The sequence below is a fragment of the Podarcis gaigeae genome, assembly GCF_964106915.1.
Source record: "Podarcis gaigeae genome assembly, chromosome: 5".
Classification (NCBI taxonomy): domain Eukaryota; kingdom Metazoa; phylum Chordata; class Lepidosauria; order Squamata; family Lacertidae; genus Podarcis; species Podarcis gaigeae.
The window spans coordinates 75,759,401-75,775,143 of record NC_139681.1 but is presented as its reverse complement, the minus strand read 5'-3'; the positions used below and the strand labels follow the sequence as shown (position 1 = coordinate 75,775,143).

The window sequence follows — 15,743 nt, the reverse complement described above, 5'->3', positions numbered from 1 at the left end:
TTACATCAATTTTCCCTCCGCGCCCTTACAAGTCAGAAGGAACCCGAGATTAAAATAAGGATCTGATTTATCCTTTATCCAATAACCCATTGACTCTTTTGAACCTGTTTCCTTAAACCACCCCGCTCCCATCAAAATAAACCTAAAGTCCTGCCCAAAACCAAAAGTCCTAGAAGAAATAACAGCAACAGCAACAATAACGATTTTCCATATATAAAATATGAAAATGTTATATAGTAATGTGAATATAAGTCCGTCCCCCCCAAAACAAGTCATAGTGGCAGTGAAGGTAGATTAGGAGCTGGAAGGGTGGGGGGCTGAGATAGCTAAGAAGCTGAAGCCTGGTAATTCTATCTCTTGGCTGTGGCAACAGGGAGAGTCAGCCGAGTCTACCTATCGGGCCATCTGGCTGTTCTAAGCTGTGGCCCCATGCTGTATGATTTTCTCTTAAAATCTCTTCCGCTGAAGCCCCGCTCTTATTGAATTCATCAAAAGCAAACTTTCCCCGAGTTTTTTTTTTTTTTTAAAGAAGGAGGCTAAAATAATAAGTCGACCACTGTGACATTCTCTAGGCTTAGACCATTTTTCATAACGCAGCTGATAGTCTTTTGTGCGGCGGAGGAGACTAAACAGATGAATAACGAGGAAAGTCTCCCGGAAGGGAGGAGAGAGAGAAAGACACACACACACAGAGAAAAACCCCATACAGCTCCCCCCCTCCAACTAAAGCTCCTTTTTCTAATCTTTAAAAAGTTAACTGAAATGAGAGGTGCGTGTAAAAAAAAAAAAAATCCCCCAGCGCCAACAAGGAGCAAGCAAAACATTGATTGTGTCCCGACTGGAAACAACTTTGCACTGGCTCGCTTCGCTCCCCAAAACTTTTTTTTTTTTTTTTTGCAGCTTATGAGACGGCCCAGGTGGCGGGGCGAAGCCGGGGTCTGGGCCATCTCAGAGAAACAGCCGCAGCCTGCCTGGAGACCCCAGCTGCTCTGATGACTATTTTTCCAAACTTGCAGCAAGTCACACACTCTCTCTATATCTCTCTGCATTTTTATTTATATTCCCCCCCCGGTCCTCCTCCTTGTAGTAATCCTTATTGACTCTAGGGCCAGGAAGCAGGAAGTGTCTGCAAAAGGAAGGAGGAAATCGGGGTGGGGGTTGGTGGTGTTTGTTTTTGATGGACACATGGGGTAAGTTTCATCTTTCATTTTGTTTTACCTCGGTGTATTTTCAAGTGTATTCCCCCCCTTTTAAATGCTTGATGTACATACTAGATACATAGCTGATGGATTGCTTATGTTCTCCCAACTCATTTCATATAGAGATATGATTTGTGTATGTCTTGGATCCTGTTTAGATTTGATTTGCTGTTGTTTATTTTATTTTTCCCCTATTCTCTTCACTTCGGGATTATTTTCAAACTAAATCAAGATGCTTTATACCCCAATCTCCCACTTCAGTGGGTTCCTAGGGAGTGGGATTTTAATATGTTTGAATGAGATGATATTCAATATGTCATGGGGGACCGGTGGGCTCGTGGTTTTCTTTTATTTATTTGATATATTGTGGGAAGAAGGGTGGCATCTTAGGCCCCGATCCGAGTCACACCTGGAAGTAAACGATAGGTGCAGTCCTACTGCCACTTACTTAGAATTTAGCCGCATTGAATTGAATGGGACCTACTTCCCATTCAAAGCATGTATACGTAGGGCCAAACTTTCTATGATTGGACTGCAGGAATCCTGTGCGTGTGTGTGTGTGTGTGTGTGTGTGTTGGCCTATGAGAAAAACAAAACTGACCCAACTAGCAGGGTTGTTGTTGTTGGGGCAAACAAGACATATTGTAAAAGGAATTTGCTAATTAAAAACTATGTAGTAAATAATAGCAGTGCATTGTGTGAATATACGTGGCGAAAATTCATGGCGTTTGCTTTAAGAGGATCCATACCGCTCAGCTCAGTGGCGCTTACTTCCGAGTAAACGTGCGTAGGATCCAGTTGTAAGACAAGCTGCCAGTTCCCTCGTCAAAAAGCCTGTGTGCAGCTGCGCCTTTTGCAATGTATAGTGCCATGTAATCATATCGTCAGCATCACACACCGGATTCCACTCAAGTCCACGACGCCGAGGGTCGAATGTATTAGCCAAAGTCCTACACGCGCGCGAGGTTTCTTCTCCAGAAGCTCAGCCATTGGTTCAAACAGGGCTATTTATTCAAAGGGAGAAGCCACGCGGGTGATCTGGGGAGTTAGCTTCATTTTTAAGAACTGTTTATGTGTGTTACGTTACATGCACAGCCATTTCCTTTGCGCTGTGCCTCGTCAGTCTCCAGATAGGAAAGATCCCCCCTCCCGCCCCCCATTTAAGCAAAATAATCCCAGCCGCCGAGAAAATACTACCCAAGCAGATTAGCTCGGAGTGAAACCGCATTACATAGCATAGACATAACCCCCCCCCTCCACAGAACTCAGTGGAAGCTACAATAGAAGCCCATTTAACATGTGAAATAAAACCGGAGTCTTGGTTTAGTGCTTTGTTTTGACTGGCTTGTCGGTTCAGGATGGTGGATTTCGTCTAAATGCAAGGACTCCGGCTTCCCTGCGTCTCCTGGGAGCGGCCCTAAGTACCACTATATGGGAGTAACTCCCATTGAACTCAACGCACCGGATTTGCTTCTGGTCATGGTGCTTAAGATCCTGTTGGCAGCCCACCTGCGCCTGCCTGTCTCTTTCTCTTGGACACGTTTTCCTGTTGCTGCCCTTGGTGGTTGTTTCTCCAGTATCCATCTCAGATGCCTCGCTCGTAAGTGCGTAAAATATGACATCATATTTGTGTCCCATGTAATTGGCTGGGTTGGAAGACTCTGGTTTCTTTGGATGCTGATTCCGACTTTTCTTTCCGAAAACTGGGAAGAGAGCGTAAAGTCCTCCTCCTTTCCCTTCCTGGGGAAGAAATAAACAATAAAAGAGGGTAGTGGGGCGTTTCCACATTAAAACTACGGACTTGCTCCTTTGCAACAAAATAGATTCTTTGACATGCGCTGGGGATAGAGTTCGCCTGGGGCGGAGGTCCCTCTACCCCACCATCCCGCCCCCCAACCAAAGCTTGCACAGTGTGCAGGGTGATGGAAGAAACAAGCGATCCCTGGGATTAATGCCGTTTTTCCGCGCTTTGGTCTGTGGGACTAGCAGAAAACGCAACTTTTGCCCCCATTGGCTAGCTAGGTGAATTAAGCGCACCCTGCAACTGAACAGTCCTTGACCTTTGCCTTTATGTTTGCTCAAATGTTTGCCTAAAACACAATCACCCTTGACAAGGGAGCCTGCTACCGTGTGACACCGCCTATTCAATAGATAGATGTTCCCTGCCACACACACAACAACCCCAGCGCAGCATTTTAAATGGCTTAGGTATTTGTAAAAGCCCGTATAAATTAATGTCGGGTGATTGCTAGTTGCTGGTCAAAGAGGCGGCCGTTTAACTGGTAGAATACAAGGGAATCCATAGATGGAAAGCACACGCGCGCGCTCTGTTTCTCTGTCTCTCTCTCTCTGTTTCTCTCGCACGCACACCCGAACACAAACAAACAGGGAGAAAAAAACCGAGGGCCAGGAAACCCGCAGCAGCGAATGTGCAGGAGCGCGCGCGCGCACAGGAAATGTTAGTAGCGAGCCACGCATGTGTCGAGGAACCAGACTCAAATGCTGCTAATGCTTGAGGAGGAAGAATAAGAGAATAAAAGAATGAACGGGTTGATAATGTAGGATAGGACCTGTGTGGTCTAGAACGCAGACTGAAATAAGATCCGGTGGATCCGTGGCATTTGCAGGCCGATGTAGTCAGGCCCACTCGTAAAAAAGATCACTTACTCCCAAACAAATCAGCATGCCCAGGATATATTGCCTTGTATGAAGCTGTAGATTGGTACTGTATTCTGTATGTCCATACCTAGGTATACGTGTACTTCTGTGCACAGGATTTTGGCACTTCTGTTTTATGGGGTATCCAAGCATTAAGGATGCATTCTCCTCACCCCTCTCCGCCAAACGCCTTTTAAACAGTTAAGTTGGAAGGAGGTGAGGCTTCTCTTTCAATAGGCAACCTGGGAGTTGGGTTTGCTAGACGCCTTCGACCTCCCCTTACGACTTAGAAGCTTTGAAAAGCCTCACCCCACCCAGGGAGTCAAAAGGGTTCCTTCTTAATATTTTTCAGCAGGCAGCTCAACCCCTCGCTCGAAGAAACCTGACTGCTGGTGCAGCCAGCACCCTCTCTCCTCAATGAGTTCAGGGTCGCTTGCTCCCGAGTAAGGCTTTCTAGGATTTCCGGCTCCCTTCGCAGGAGTGTCAGGAGGAACTGGGTTGGGTGGAAACGTGGCTCCTTCGCTGGGGCTGGTGTCTTAGTTCCGTGCAGGTTACAGAGCATCTCTGTAAGGCAAGGCTCTTTCTCTGGGGAAAGGGAAGCTTCGCCCTCCTTTCGCCCTCGCAACCCATTCGGTATATTTCCCTATGCGTACACACGACACTCATATGGATGTATTCTTGCGCAAACGGGATGCACGTAGCTGTTAGTGCTGATTGGTCATGAACGTCTTCCGTTTGAACTTGCAGTGACTGGGGTGGGGGAGGAAACCTGCATTTTCATTGCCCTCCTGTAACCCTTGAGTTAGAATGAAAATGAAGGATCCATATGCGGACGATGACTTTAAAAAATAATAAATTCGTAATTTGATTTTTTTTGCTCTTGTTACCAGGCAATAAAAGCTCCAATTCTTGGAGAAATCAAGCTGTTTAGTTAGTAAACAGCAATGTGATTCCGTTGTAATGAATTTTGTTCGTTTTGGTCTTTCCGCGAGTAAGAGTTCTTTGATGCACTGCTATATGTATGTAAATAACCTGGGAGGGCGAAGCCTTCACATTTTGTGAACTACCTTTCTTCTAGCCACGTAAAGGCATTCCTTTCTACAGCAGAATGTTTGGCGCTTTAGAAAACAACTGCTATCTGCATTAGCGTGCTGCTCTGGTTATTTCGGAAGTCGGACTTTCGGAGCTCAAAGAGTTTTCTCACGTCCTCAGAGTACATGGTCTGTTTTTAATATCCCATTTTGTGGATATGGAAACTGAGAGATCTGCCCAAAGATGGTGGCCTGATAGAAAACCTATTTTCCATCAGACTCTTCTAACATTCTCTTCGCTGGATATTACACTGCAGTATCCTCTGGGTGTGAACCAGTGTAGAATAGGGCAGAGTGGATGGCTGTGGCTGTGGCTGTGAACAGCTCCACTAGTTCTCAGTTTCCCCATCAGGAAAGTGGACACGTTTAACTGCCGATCATTAACACATCCCAACTCACCGCGTAAAGATTCTAACAGATGAATTTCAGACTCTAAAGCCAGGCGGTTCCAGTTTAAATTATCGCGCCCCTAATAGCGTGATTCTCAAAAGGTTTGTTTAGAAGCAATTCAGCCGCTGCTTTTTTTGAAAGCAAATGCATTTAGGAACCTTAATCGTCATCAGTTGCAGCCGAAGCACAAAGGATTTAATTGTATTGTGGGTTTTAAAAAATGTGTTATGACCCGCCCAGGGACCTTTTTTCTGATGAAGGGGGTGGGGTAAGAAAGAAAACAACAATAATTTTGCTAATAATGTATAATGAATACTCAGGCTTGGCTGTTGGATCGCGTTGGGAAGTATGTTCGCATCGATCAGTTGGGAATTTGTTTCACGCATGCCCTCTTGGCTGGGACCGTAGCGTTTTTGCGCAATTCCCATTCATATCGGAGGTAGGGGGGGGCGGCTTGCAAATGACAGTTTCAGGTGTACTTTGCTGTCTAAGCACCTTGAATCGGAAATAAGTCCCAATGATTTCTCACGAGTTTACACTCGATTTTTTTTTTTTTTTTACAAAATAGAATGTCACTCTCCCAGAGCTCCAGGTAGCCTGAAAACAATACCGCAGTTCAGCATTTATGTGCTTTGCTGACACGTGTCACACCTGGTGCAGAAGTATCCATCTTTTCCCCTATAGGCTGAAACGAGCTTTTCTGTTAATTTACTGCCGCGTGGCTGATTCGCTCAGGACACACGTGCACTTAAAATTCAGGGATTAGTGATGCCCTCCAGTAATATTGCTCGCCTACCGCATAGCGATACGAAACATATTTAATTGGAAGTTGGCCATTGGTGGGTTTTGTTTTTTACTTTCGAGTAAGCGTGTAGATGATCGCAGGTACCTGATATTCCCTAGGGAATTTAAACCAGCAACGGAAATTTGGGAGGGGGGGGAGAGGCTACTACAAATAAGAAAAGTATCTATTTGATTCGGTCGGAAGCCCCATGGGACGTTTACTCCCAAGGAAGCGTGTAGCCAATGATCCTGAGTTGGGCTGGAAGCCTGCAGGCCACCAGCAAAGGTGGTTTAGGTTGCACCTCCAGGCACATTTGCTCAGGCGTAAACCCCTTGAAGGCAACGGGATTTACTTTTGAGTAAACATCCGTCGAACTGGACAGTTAATTAGGAAAAGAGCGCAGGTTTCAATTTCTGATTCGCCTTTTTCTTGGGAAGCTGTGTGTTGACGAACGAAAGGAAAGCCATCGCTGGCCAAATTAGAGGAAAATGAGTCAGGGATCGCCACCTCCGAGGCAGGACGAGTCAGAGGATCACAGCGCCGATTAAGTAGAAATGGGGGCGGGGGGGGGGCGATCTGGAAGAAGGTCAGCCACGAGGCTTTTGCAAATACAGTGACGACAGACTTTCCTTTGGTACTCTGCCATGAACGGGAGAGAGAGATTGCAAGCTGAACTTTCTTCCCGCTTCCTTCGCAAACTCCCCAGGGAAGGAAACGGGTTATTTGTTGTAAGGAGGAATGGTAGAACATTTTTTTAAAATATATATATATATTCATTAGAGAAAATCTTGCTTAGAAGATGAACTATCTGACAGTCAGATCCCATGAGCACCTACTCAGAAGTAAGTCGCGCTGAAGTCAATGACACTTATTTCCGAGCAGGTCCTTCTAAGAAGCACCAAGGGACATAATTCTATGCAGGGATACGAAGACGTAAGCCCCAATGAGTTTCATGGGACTTACACCCAGGTAAACATAGGTACTGTTGCGGTTTTGTAAAGCAATAAGCTTCATAGACTCTGTGGGACTGACTGTCGAGGAATCCTGTTTTGGCTCGCCTGCCCTCCACGTAGATTTAAAGTCACTCACTTGCACGCAACACTTACGTGTTGTAGACATGCTTGCATTTACACCGTAATTCAGTTTTAGTAGGTGCAATAAGAGTTCAACATCGCTGTCCGCAACCCGTTTATTGACTTCAAATCAATTTTAACTGCCACCCGAGGCACATCGACTTGCAACTCGGCTTCGCTGACGTTCCTCCCCGAGATCTATGGCTTGGAAGTCTGCCATTGACTTCCCTGGGACTCCTTTCCAAGGAGCGTGTGCCCAAGAGGAACGCCATAAACGTCTTGACTTGCAAGTACATTACAGCGAAAGTCAAAGTGCTTAGGTTGCGGGTAACTGCAAATCCTGGCTGGGAAACTGCGCTGACAATATGTTTCGGTAATGCTTTCCTTATGCAGCTTTGGAAGTTTCAAAAAGTTGAACCTCGCTTCTTTCGGTCACTGCTTTCCCGACCAGAAAAGAAAGAAATATATTTGCAAATATATTTGTTAGCATGCCTATGAGATACCAATCAGAGTTTGCATGGGAAAGTTTTATTTAAAAATAATTACGATGTGATTAAAAAAAAGGGGCACACCTTTCACGCACAGTATTTTATCACACCAGGTATATCTCCTGAATTTCCATCCCTCCCCCCCCTTTCTAAACTGTCTGCTACATAAACAATGAAGCTTGTAATTACTTGCTAATTTCATTGCGGTTGCTCCGGAGAGCTTATAACATTTGGGCCCCATTGTCCACTCATTATGTTTCCAGAAGCTTTCTAGGATGCCTCGCCTGGACTTTGTCCAGTCTGTAACCAATAAAGGAAATTTACAACCTTGACACATAGGGAACCCGTCTCTCCCGCTCCCCGCCCCCTCCGCCGCCAATGTCAGGGAAGAAAAATTGAGATGTAAAGGTGCTTGGTGCTTTCTCACAACCCTGTAGCTCTTAATAAAGAATTAGACTAAAGCGGGAGGGGGGTGGAGAGAAAAAAGAAATGGTAACCCAATAAAAAGAGTTAGATCCCTCATTCAAAGACCATGTTTTTTGTTGTTTTACTTCTTATTAAAAATGCTCATTACATCACTTTGTTCCAAAAGGACACTTTCATTCTCTAAGAGTTTATTTAACAGAGTACCGTCAAAACCAATAGGAGTGATGCCATCGTTTTTCAACAGTAGGAGGATCATATAACCTTTTGATGTTTTTAGTTCACCCGATCCAGACTTCTGTGACAAAACATTTCAATGGATATCGATCAGTGACAGTCGCCGAAACTGTTAGCGGTGAAATAGTTAAAGCTTAGCAAATACTAGCACCTCTCAGGACTTTGAAGTTAGTCCAAAGTTATATATCTCGCAAGATCCGAAAAAGGTGATGAACTTGGGCTTTGGTGGCTTTCTTTAAAGAAGGAACAAAAATTAAGCACATATAGAATACATATTCCAGTTTTGTCTGTGTGATTTTCCCCACCCTAAGGATGGTTTCAGTGGCACTTGCTTCCAAACAAATGTACTCAGGATCGCAGTTTTATGACATCTTTGCAGGTTGGGGTGAAATTCAAAGCTGAAAACTTATGCACTTGGGAATAACCCGCCCTCAGCGGAACTTATTTCGAAGGAAACGTGCACAGGATCGAACCCACCGCCCTCCCTCCATTAGCGTGTCCATTGCATTTTACATGTGAGTTGAATTCATTAAAGGCTGAAACATTTCTTATGGATCGGTCCCGGTTGAAATAAAATGTTCTGGTTAATACCTGTGCAAAAAGTAATAATCAAAACCTCTTCCCTGGCTGCACATAGAGACAGACAAATTGTGTGTGCGCGCGCGTGTGTGTGTTTATTTCTATGTATATATTTGTGTGCGCGCGTTATCTACCAAACTACCTGCAGTTGTTTACTGGAGCAGTCACTCGGTTGAACTACACTGGAGCAAACTCTTTCAAGTTTGTAAAAGGCTTTGACTCTGGATCTTTCTCCAACCACGGGCATAATGGAAGCAGAAGGAAAGAAGATGGGCATATTTTGAAGCGGGGGGAGACCCTTTATTTTAGCCGGCAAAGGGGATAAGTATTATTTGACCGATTTCTGTACCGATGTAGGTTTTGGAACCGCAGAAAACTCCTAAGCTGCAATCCTGCACACACGTATCTGGGAATAAGCCTTGTTGAAAATGAGCCTTCCTTCCGCGTGGACTCATATTAGTGTGCACTGTTACGCAGGCGTTTGTCTTTGCTTAGAATGCTAAAGTGCTTTGCTTAGAATGAAAACCAACGGGGCTTCCCGCCAAGGCACCCCGAAAGATCGCTGAGCACCCGCATTCTAGAGCACTTTGAACGCAAAGAGAGACAAAATCCTGACCTACCTTGCAGTGCTGTTGTACTTAAGCGCTTGGAACACCCCTAAGGTTCTATCTCAATTATGTTTTAATTTCCAGTGGAATACTAAGAGATTTTTTCCTCTTGCACTTGCTCTTCTGACCACTTCCGCCCCCCCTCCCCGCCCGCTCCTTGTTGCTATCTTGTTTGTTTCCCTTTTAAGCATCCTGCTTTTCTTCTCCACTCCTCCTCTCGCAGAGAAGGGCAGCAGGGCCATCCCACAAGCAGCTCGGGGTCAGAGGCTGTTCCTCCCTCCCGGAGCCGTGTTTGTTTACAAGGAGGCAGAACCGAGGCTGTTAATGACGTCTCCAGCTTCTCACCTGACTGGCTGGGGAGGAGACGCTGTTCTCGCCACCTCTTGGAGCCTTTGCCGTTCAGATCTTCTGCTCCATGACAGGTGGGCTCCCAATGTTTGCCATTTCCAGGGCCAGGGACGTGGGATCTTAATAGCTCCACCCCAGTACACTCAACTTGATTTGTATATGCACCCTAGATTCAACAACAACCAAGTCGCAGGGCCCCATGGCCCTCTATAGCTGTGGCTGTATTCCAGCTTCCATCGGCCCCAGCTAGCTTGGCCAGTGGTCAGAAGTGACTGGAGTTGCACCACAGTGTCACATGAGCGTGATGGTCAGTAATCACACAGTTCAAAGATGGAGTTAACTATCTAGTAGCAAAACACTATCCTCACAGACTTGGTTGAGTGTGAGGCCTGAAAAGCACAGCAGCTCATTCCCTGTGGTCTTACTCCATGAAAATCAGTCCCTGCCTCCTCTTAAGTCCCCTTCTCTGCATAGTTTCCCCCCAAGCAATCAGATATGGCATCTGCATGCAACCAGGCTCTCCTCCTTTTTCATGCCTCTTCTGGTTCTGGGAGACCTGCAGGGACGATTGCTTGTTACAGCAGGAGGTGGAGATACCCATGACTTTTCAGTAGCCAGACTCATCTCTGCCTCTTGGTCTGGCCTATCCACTCACCTGCTTCAGCTTCAGCTTCTGCCTCTGATTCTAGATTTCTCTCTGCCACAGATTCTTCCAACCCACTGAGCCCAGTTGTCTCTTCAGCTCCTGACACCTCCTCTTCCCAGTCTTCTCCCTCTGACCACCCATTGTTATCCCACCACCAGTCCATGGTCTCTGAGCCTTCTTCCTTTGGGGTTCCCCAGCTGGTTTCTGCCACCATTCCTCTGCGTCCAGGCTGTCTGTGACACCCTGCAGCATCTGAATTGCCAGAGGGCTTAATGATCACCCAGGGAGATGCATTCTTTCTGCATTCTTTCCCGGGGAACTTTCTGGAAGCAACCCAGGGCTGGTGCTATTGTAAGGCCAACTTGGAAGCTACCTAGGGTGCAGACTTCAGAGGGGCACAATACTGTCCCTTGAGGGGCACAGTTTTATATGGATTAGTTTTGGTTATGCCTTATAAATTTACAACAGTTTATTTTTATATAGTAAATTTATGATTTCTGCAAGACATTTTGTGGGTGGGTGCAGATAGTTATCCTTGCCTAGGGTGCAAGGCTGGGACAGCTCAGTTGGTAGAACATGAGACTCTTAATTCAGGGTCATGGGTTATGTTGGGCGAAAGATTCCTACATTGCTGGGAGTTGAACTAGATGACTCTCATGGTGCCTTCTAACTGTATTATTCTACAAAATTAGCTTTGCCTAGAGTGCTAAGCTAAAGGAGTCTTTCTTTTGTATAGAAGGCTACATTATAGCATAAAAAGATACACCTGCACCCTTTCCCATCTTTCATCCAAGCAAATAAGAGAATTATCATAGTTCAAGGCTGCTGGAATGTTCAGGGAGGCAGGAGAGGATATATTGTTTATTAATATCCTTCCTAACTTGCACTAGCAAGTTCCTTTACTTAGCAGAGTTTCACATTCCTCTTTTAAATGCACAGGAGATAGCTGGTTGCAGGCTTGTTTAAGCCTCTCAATATTAGGCTCCTGGTGAGTTCCCTTATATCCCTCTTCAAAGAATAAACACACCACAATCTTGTGTAAAGCATAGAAAAGAAGTTTACTCACATCATCAGTTCACAGTTGGATCTCTGAAAGCAGACTTAGTTACAAAGTATATACATGTGGATCTATCCCATATGGAGATAGTTCCAGTGTCCTCTGTTGGCTGAGAGACAAGAGAGCATTTCTAGCTAAAAGCTACTGCTCCAACAATGGAGGAAGTCAAAGAGAGGGAAGTGCCCTGTCCCTTCTGTTACCCGGACTGGTTAGGTCACACTCATCTCTACTCACATGCAAAAGGAAGTGTGTCCCAGCCAGGAGGAAACAGGAAGTTTTCCACTGGCTGGACCAAACATTCCCTTGCATGTTCATTCTAGGAAAACAAGGAATGTTGTACTTGACTTCTACTTATGTATCACATCCCACAAAGGCTACATTCCAGCAAAAGCAGGCTAAGAGAGTAGGAGCTGGTCTACTGAGGACCCCAAGGACCAGACAGAGAGGTATTTGGCCCCTGGCCCTGATGTTCCCTGCCCCTTCCCTAGAAGATGGTAGTTTGCCTTCTGGACAGCTGCACAACAAAGGAGCTGTTCAGAGGCTCTGAGATTTGGCAATGCTAGGTGTGTGTCTGATGATGTGCAGGTAACTGAACTGTCTTGCTTCTCACTACACTATGATCTTCACAGAAAGAATTCAAATAGGGTGCTCAAAGGCTTGAAAACGAACAGAGAGAAAGCAGGTCGAAAACTTTGGCTCTCTGCTTTGCATGTAGAAGGTCCCAGGTTTAATCCCCAGAAGCTGCAGGTTGGGGTCTGAGTGTCCCCTGCCTGCAACCCCAGAAATCCACTGTCTGTTGACATAGGCAATACTGAGCTAGGTGGACCGTTTGGTCAGACACAATCTAATACAGCTTTGTAGCTGTTCCATAAGTTATTATTTAGAATATCAGATGTCTTGTGGCATAAGCCATAGACTAGCTTAGCTCCTGCTTAGGCCACAGGAAACCTGTTTGTACCACAAGGCTCTTTGTTGCAGCCCAGCTACCCCTTGTGGGATTCTCTTTTGGCAAAAGGAAGAAGATGGGGGTGGTTAAGGAAACCATTCCCCTTTTCCATAACAACAGCAACAGTCATGATGCCAGTATTAGGACCAATTGAGGATGAAAGATACAGGAGGAGAAGCTGGTTTTACAGTGAAGTAGGAGCTAGAAAGGCAACAAAAAACACCACCTCCTGCTACTCCTAGATTCCCAAATTGTTGGCTGGCAAAGCTCCAAGCATCCATAGCCTTTGGTACACACAGTTCCCATGGAAACCACATAGCTTTCCTCCAAAGCAATTCACCTGAGGGCCTAGGGAGAATTAGGAAATGAAGAGGATGCTGTTCTGAGCCTCCCTTCCCCCATTCATGCATGTATAGGCAAAGCCCTACATCTTTGCTCTCCATGGTGACTTTCCAACTCTTTACACACTAAAGCTAAGAGCAAACTCACAAGGCAAAAGTCCTTCTCATTGCTGGGGAAGAAAGTCTTCTAAAAACCTAGGTTTGCATTTTTGTGAAGGGACTAGGGATTTATCTGTACCATACATTTAGAACACATTGCTTCCCCCAAAGAATCATGGGACCTGTAGTTTGTTATGGGTATTGGGAACTGTAGCTTTGTGAGGAGTAAACTGTAGTCCCCAGGAGTCTTGTGGAGTGGGGGGAGAGACGTGTGTTTTAAATGTATGGCATGGATGTGACCTTGTCCATAACTAAAGTTCTTTTCAGGTGGAAGCTGAAACAGTTAAACTTACCTATACCAGTTTTGGGAGGGCAATTGATTTATCTTGCTGATTTAAACTGGATTGATAGCTATCCCTTTCCCCAGGGAACTATGTAGTCCAGCAAGCAAGGGCTAGGGATCTTAAGCATGTGATTCTCTCTGCAATCCCTACCAAACTTCAATTACAAGCATTGGGGCAGGTAAATTGATTTATTAAAAGCAGGTACATATTTGCTGCATAGTTATGCCCTCAATATGACCAAATAAACCAAAGGTCTAAAGAGATCTTTGGAACTTCCATGGAGACTCTTGTGAGGCTGGTTTCAGTTGTTCAGGGAACTGTTCTTTGACCTTAAATAAGAAAAGAGTTAGATTGAAGTCATGATCTCTACGCATGCCGGATGACTTTTCATTTGTGGGCCCAACAGAGCAGCAACATCTTGAGCTACTGGATAGATCAGCAAAAGAGCAACAGCTCAGCATGCAGGTGCAGCAAAAGATGGCAAATTTCTTGTTATCATTTGGAAATAAAATAGCCAGGGATGCGGCACTCCAATCAATCTGACTGCTACTGTATATTTATATTAAATAAATAAGTTAGATAGATAGATATATTATATGTTATATAGCTGTTGCTTTGAAAAAAAGCAACAACCAAATGCAAACAGGTCATATTGTTAGGTTAAATGTTGTGGTTGTTTTAACAATAACTCGGAGCTTTCTTTATAAACAGTTCGCTCTTAACCCTGCTTTCCCATCTGAATGCTTCCTCTTTATCACTACAGACTTCTCTGAACCGCTACAGACCTCTCTCTGTACCCCATAATGCATGCTTACTCCTCTTTCCCTGTTACCACAGCTCCCTGGCGCATCTCTACCCTCCAATTTTCATACCCAAAGGACTCTCTGCAATCCCATTTCCCTAAGCCCCCACCCCACAGTTTTTCTCTACATCACAGAGCACTCATCTCTGTCTGAACCACTACAGGCCTCTACACTGCTGGACTTTGCCAGTCTTCTTTCTGCCTGATAAACATGCTGACGTGGAGCTCCTCCTTCTGCCCATCAAATCTGCAGGTGGGCAGAAGTGCCCCAGTAGCAGTAGCCCCAATCCTCGACTGCATGTGATGGCACTGGGTGTGATTTCAGGCTCACACAGTGATCTGTCTGACCCTCTCAGCTGCCATGGCAGGGATGCAGATGTGATGCTGGTGGTCCCACTGCTCCATAAAGCCCCATTAGACTGGGGGGTAGGTTAAGATTGCAAATCTACCATTTGTAGAACCTGGTAAATGAATCAAAACATGCATGTGCCATTCTCACCCCCTTGTTTTGTGAGAAGCTAGCCTGTTCCCACCTTCCAGTGTTTTTGGACAATGAATGAAGCCATAGCAATGACTGGTATTTAGGAAAGCGGTTTAGGCAATTAGACAAAGAGAAGGCTAGAATGAAACGCTCATGATGTAGACTCTTGTTTTGTTTTTAAGCACTTTCTGTTGGTCTTTCCTGGTCGAGAAGTTATTGCTGCCCAACAGAAAACAATTCAGGTATCCAGGATGTTAGTGTAGCTGTGATGGGGAGGTGGGGAGTGTGCAAAGTAAAAAATAAAGGAAGATGCTCATGATTCTTCTAACCTAGGTCTTATTTCATAAAATGTAAGGTTTTCTTAGGAGTTTGTATTTTTTCTTTAAGAATTATTCTGCTAATGCCAATGCTGACTAAATCCATCATTATTATACCACACCGCAGGAGACAGAACAGTCCTAAGAGTATGGGTTACACCATACTGCAGAGTAACACAGTACTGTTACCCAAGTTGCTGAAGGGGGGTAGTGTATGAAAACCCTGAAGTGTAGTCCAGTATTGTTAACTGTTTTTTTTTTTTAAAAAACCAACAACCTGAAATGAAGGGGGCTGTGAATTGCACTGATTGTAGCAACAGTGCAATTCTTTAAAGGCTGGAAGCTGTGAAGGAAGCCAGGGACAAAAGTGAGTGAGAAAGAGATTGCCTGGATGCTGCATTCACCCATAGATGGACTGCAGGTCTACCCATTGAGAACCAATGGAAGGACGGACGTGGAATGCAAGTTTCTCAAAAGCCAGGCCTACCCACTCAGTCACCTGATCTAGCAGAAATTGTAGATCTGTTCTCTGCTGACACTTATGTATGTTTGTTTACTTCCCCCTGAAAAATTCCTGTGGATGCCCAGACCTGACACCTTCTCTCTCAGCTTGACTCCTCCTTACAAAGGTCTTTTTTATGTTTCCTTTGGGAAACAGTTCAGGAGGCTTTTATTCTCCCAGCAACAAACATGATGAGAGAATCTCAGGTGAAGGCAGCAGCAAGCTGGAACAACTGATGCCAAGTTGACTCTGTGCCTTTGGACCTGGGGAAATGAGTAGCAACACATATTGGCGGATGAAGGCATTCTCCCACATCCTCACACCTCACTG

The 15,743-nt window shown here is 45.2% G+C and overlaps 1 long non-coding RNA gene across 1 annotated transcript in view; it reads left to right on the top strand.

Moving 5' to 3' along the window:
* Positions 1-669: 669 nt before the first annotated feature.
* Positions 670-15,743, top strand: part of LOC310845126 — a 260,829-nt gene continuing 245,755 nt past the window's right edge. Inside the window, exon 1 of the long non-coding RNA XR_014564487.1 lies at positions 670-1,190. This is a non-coding gene — a long non-coding RNA (uncharacterized lncRNA). The remainder of the gene's footprint in view (positions 1,191-15,743) is intronic.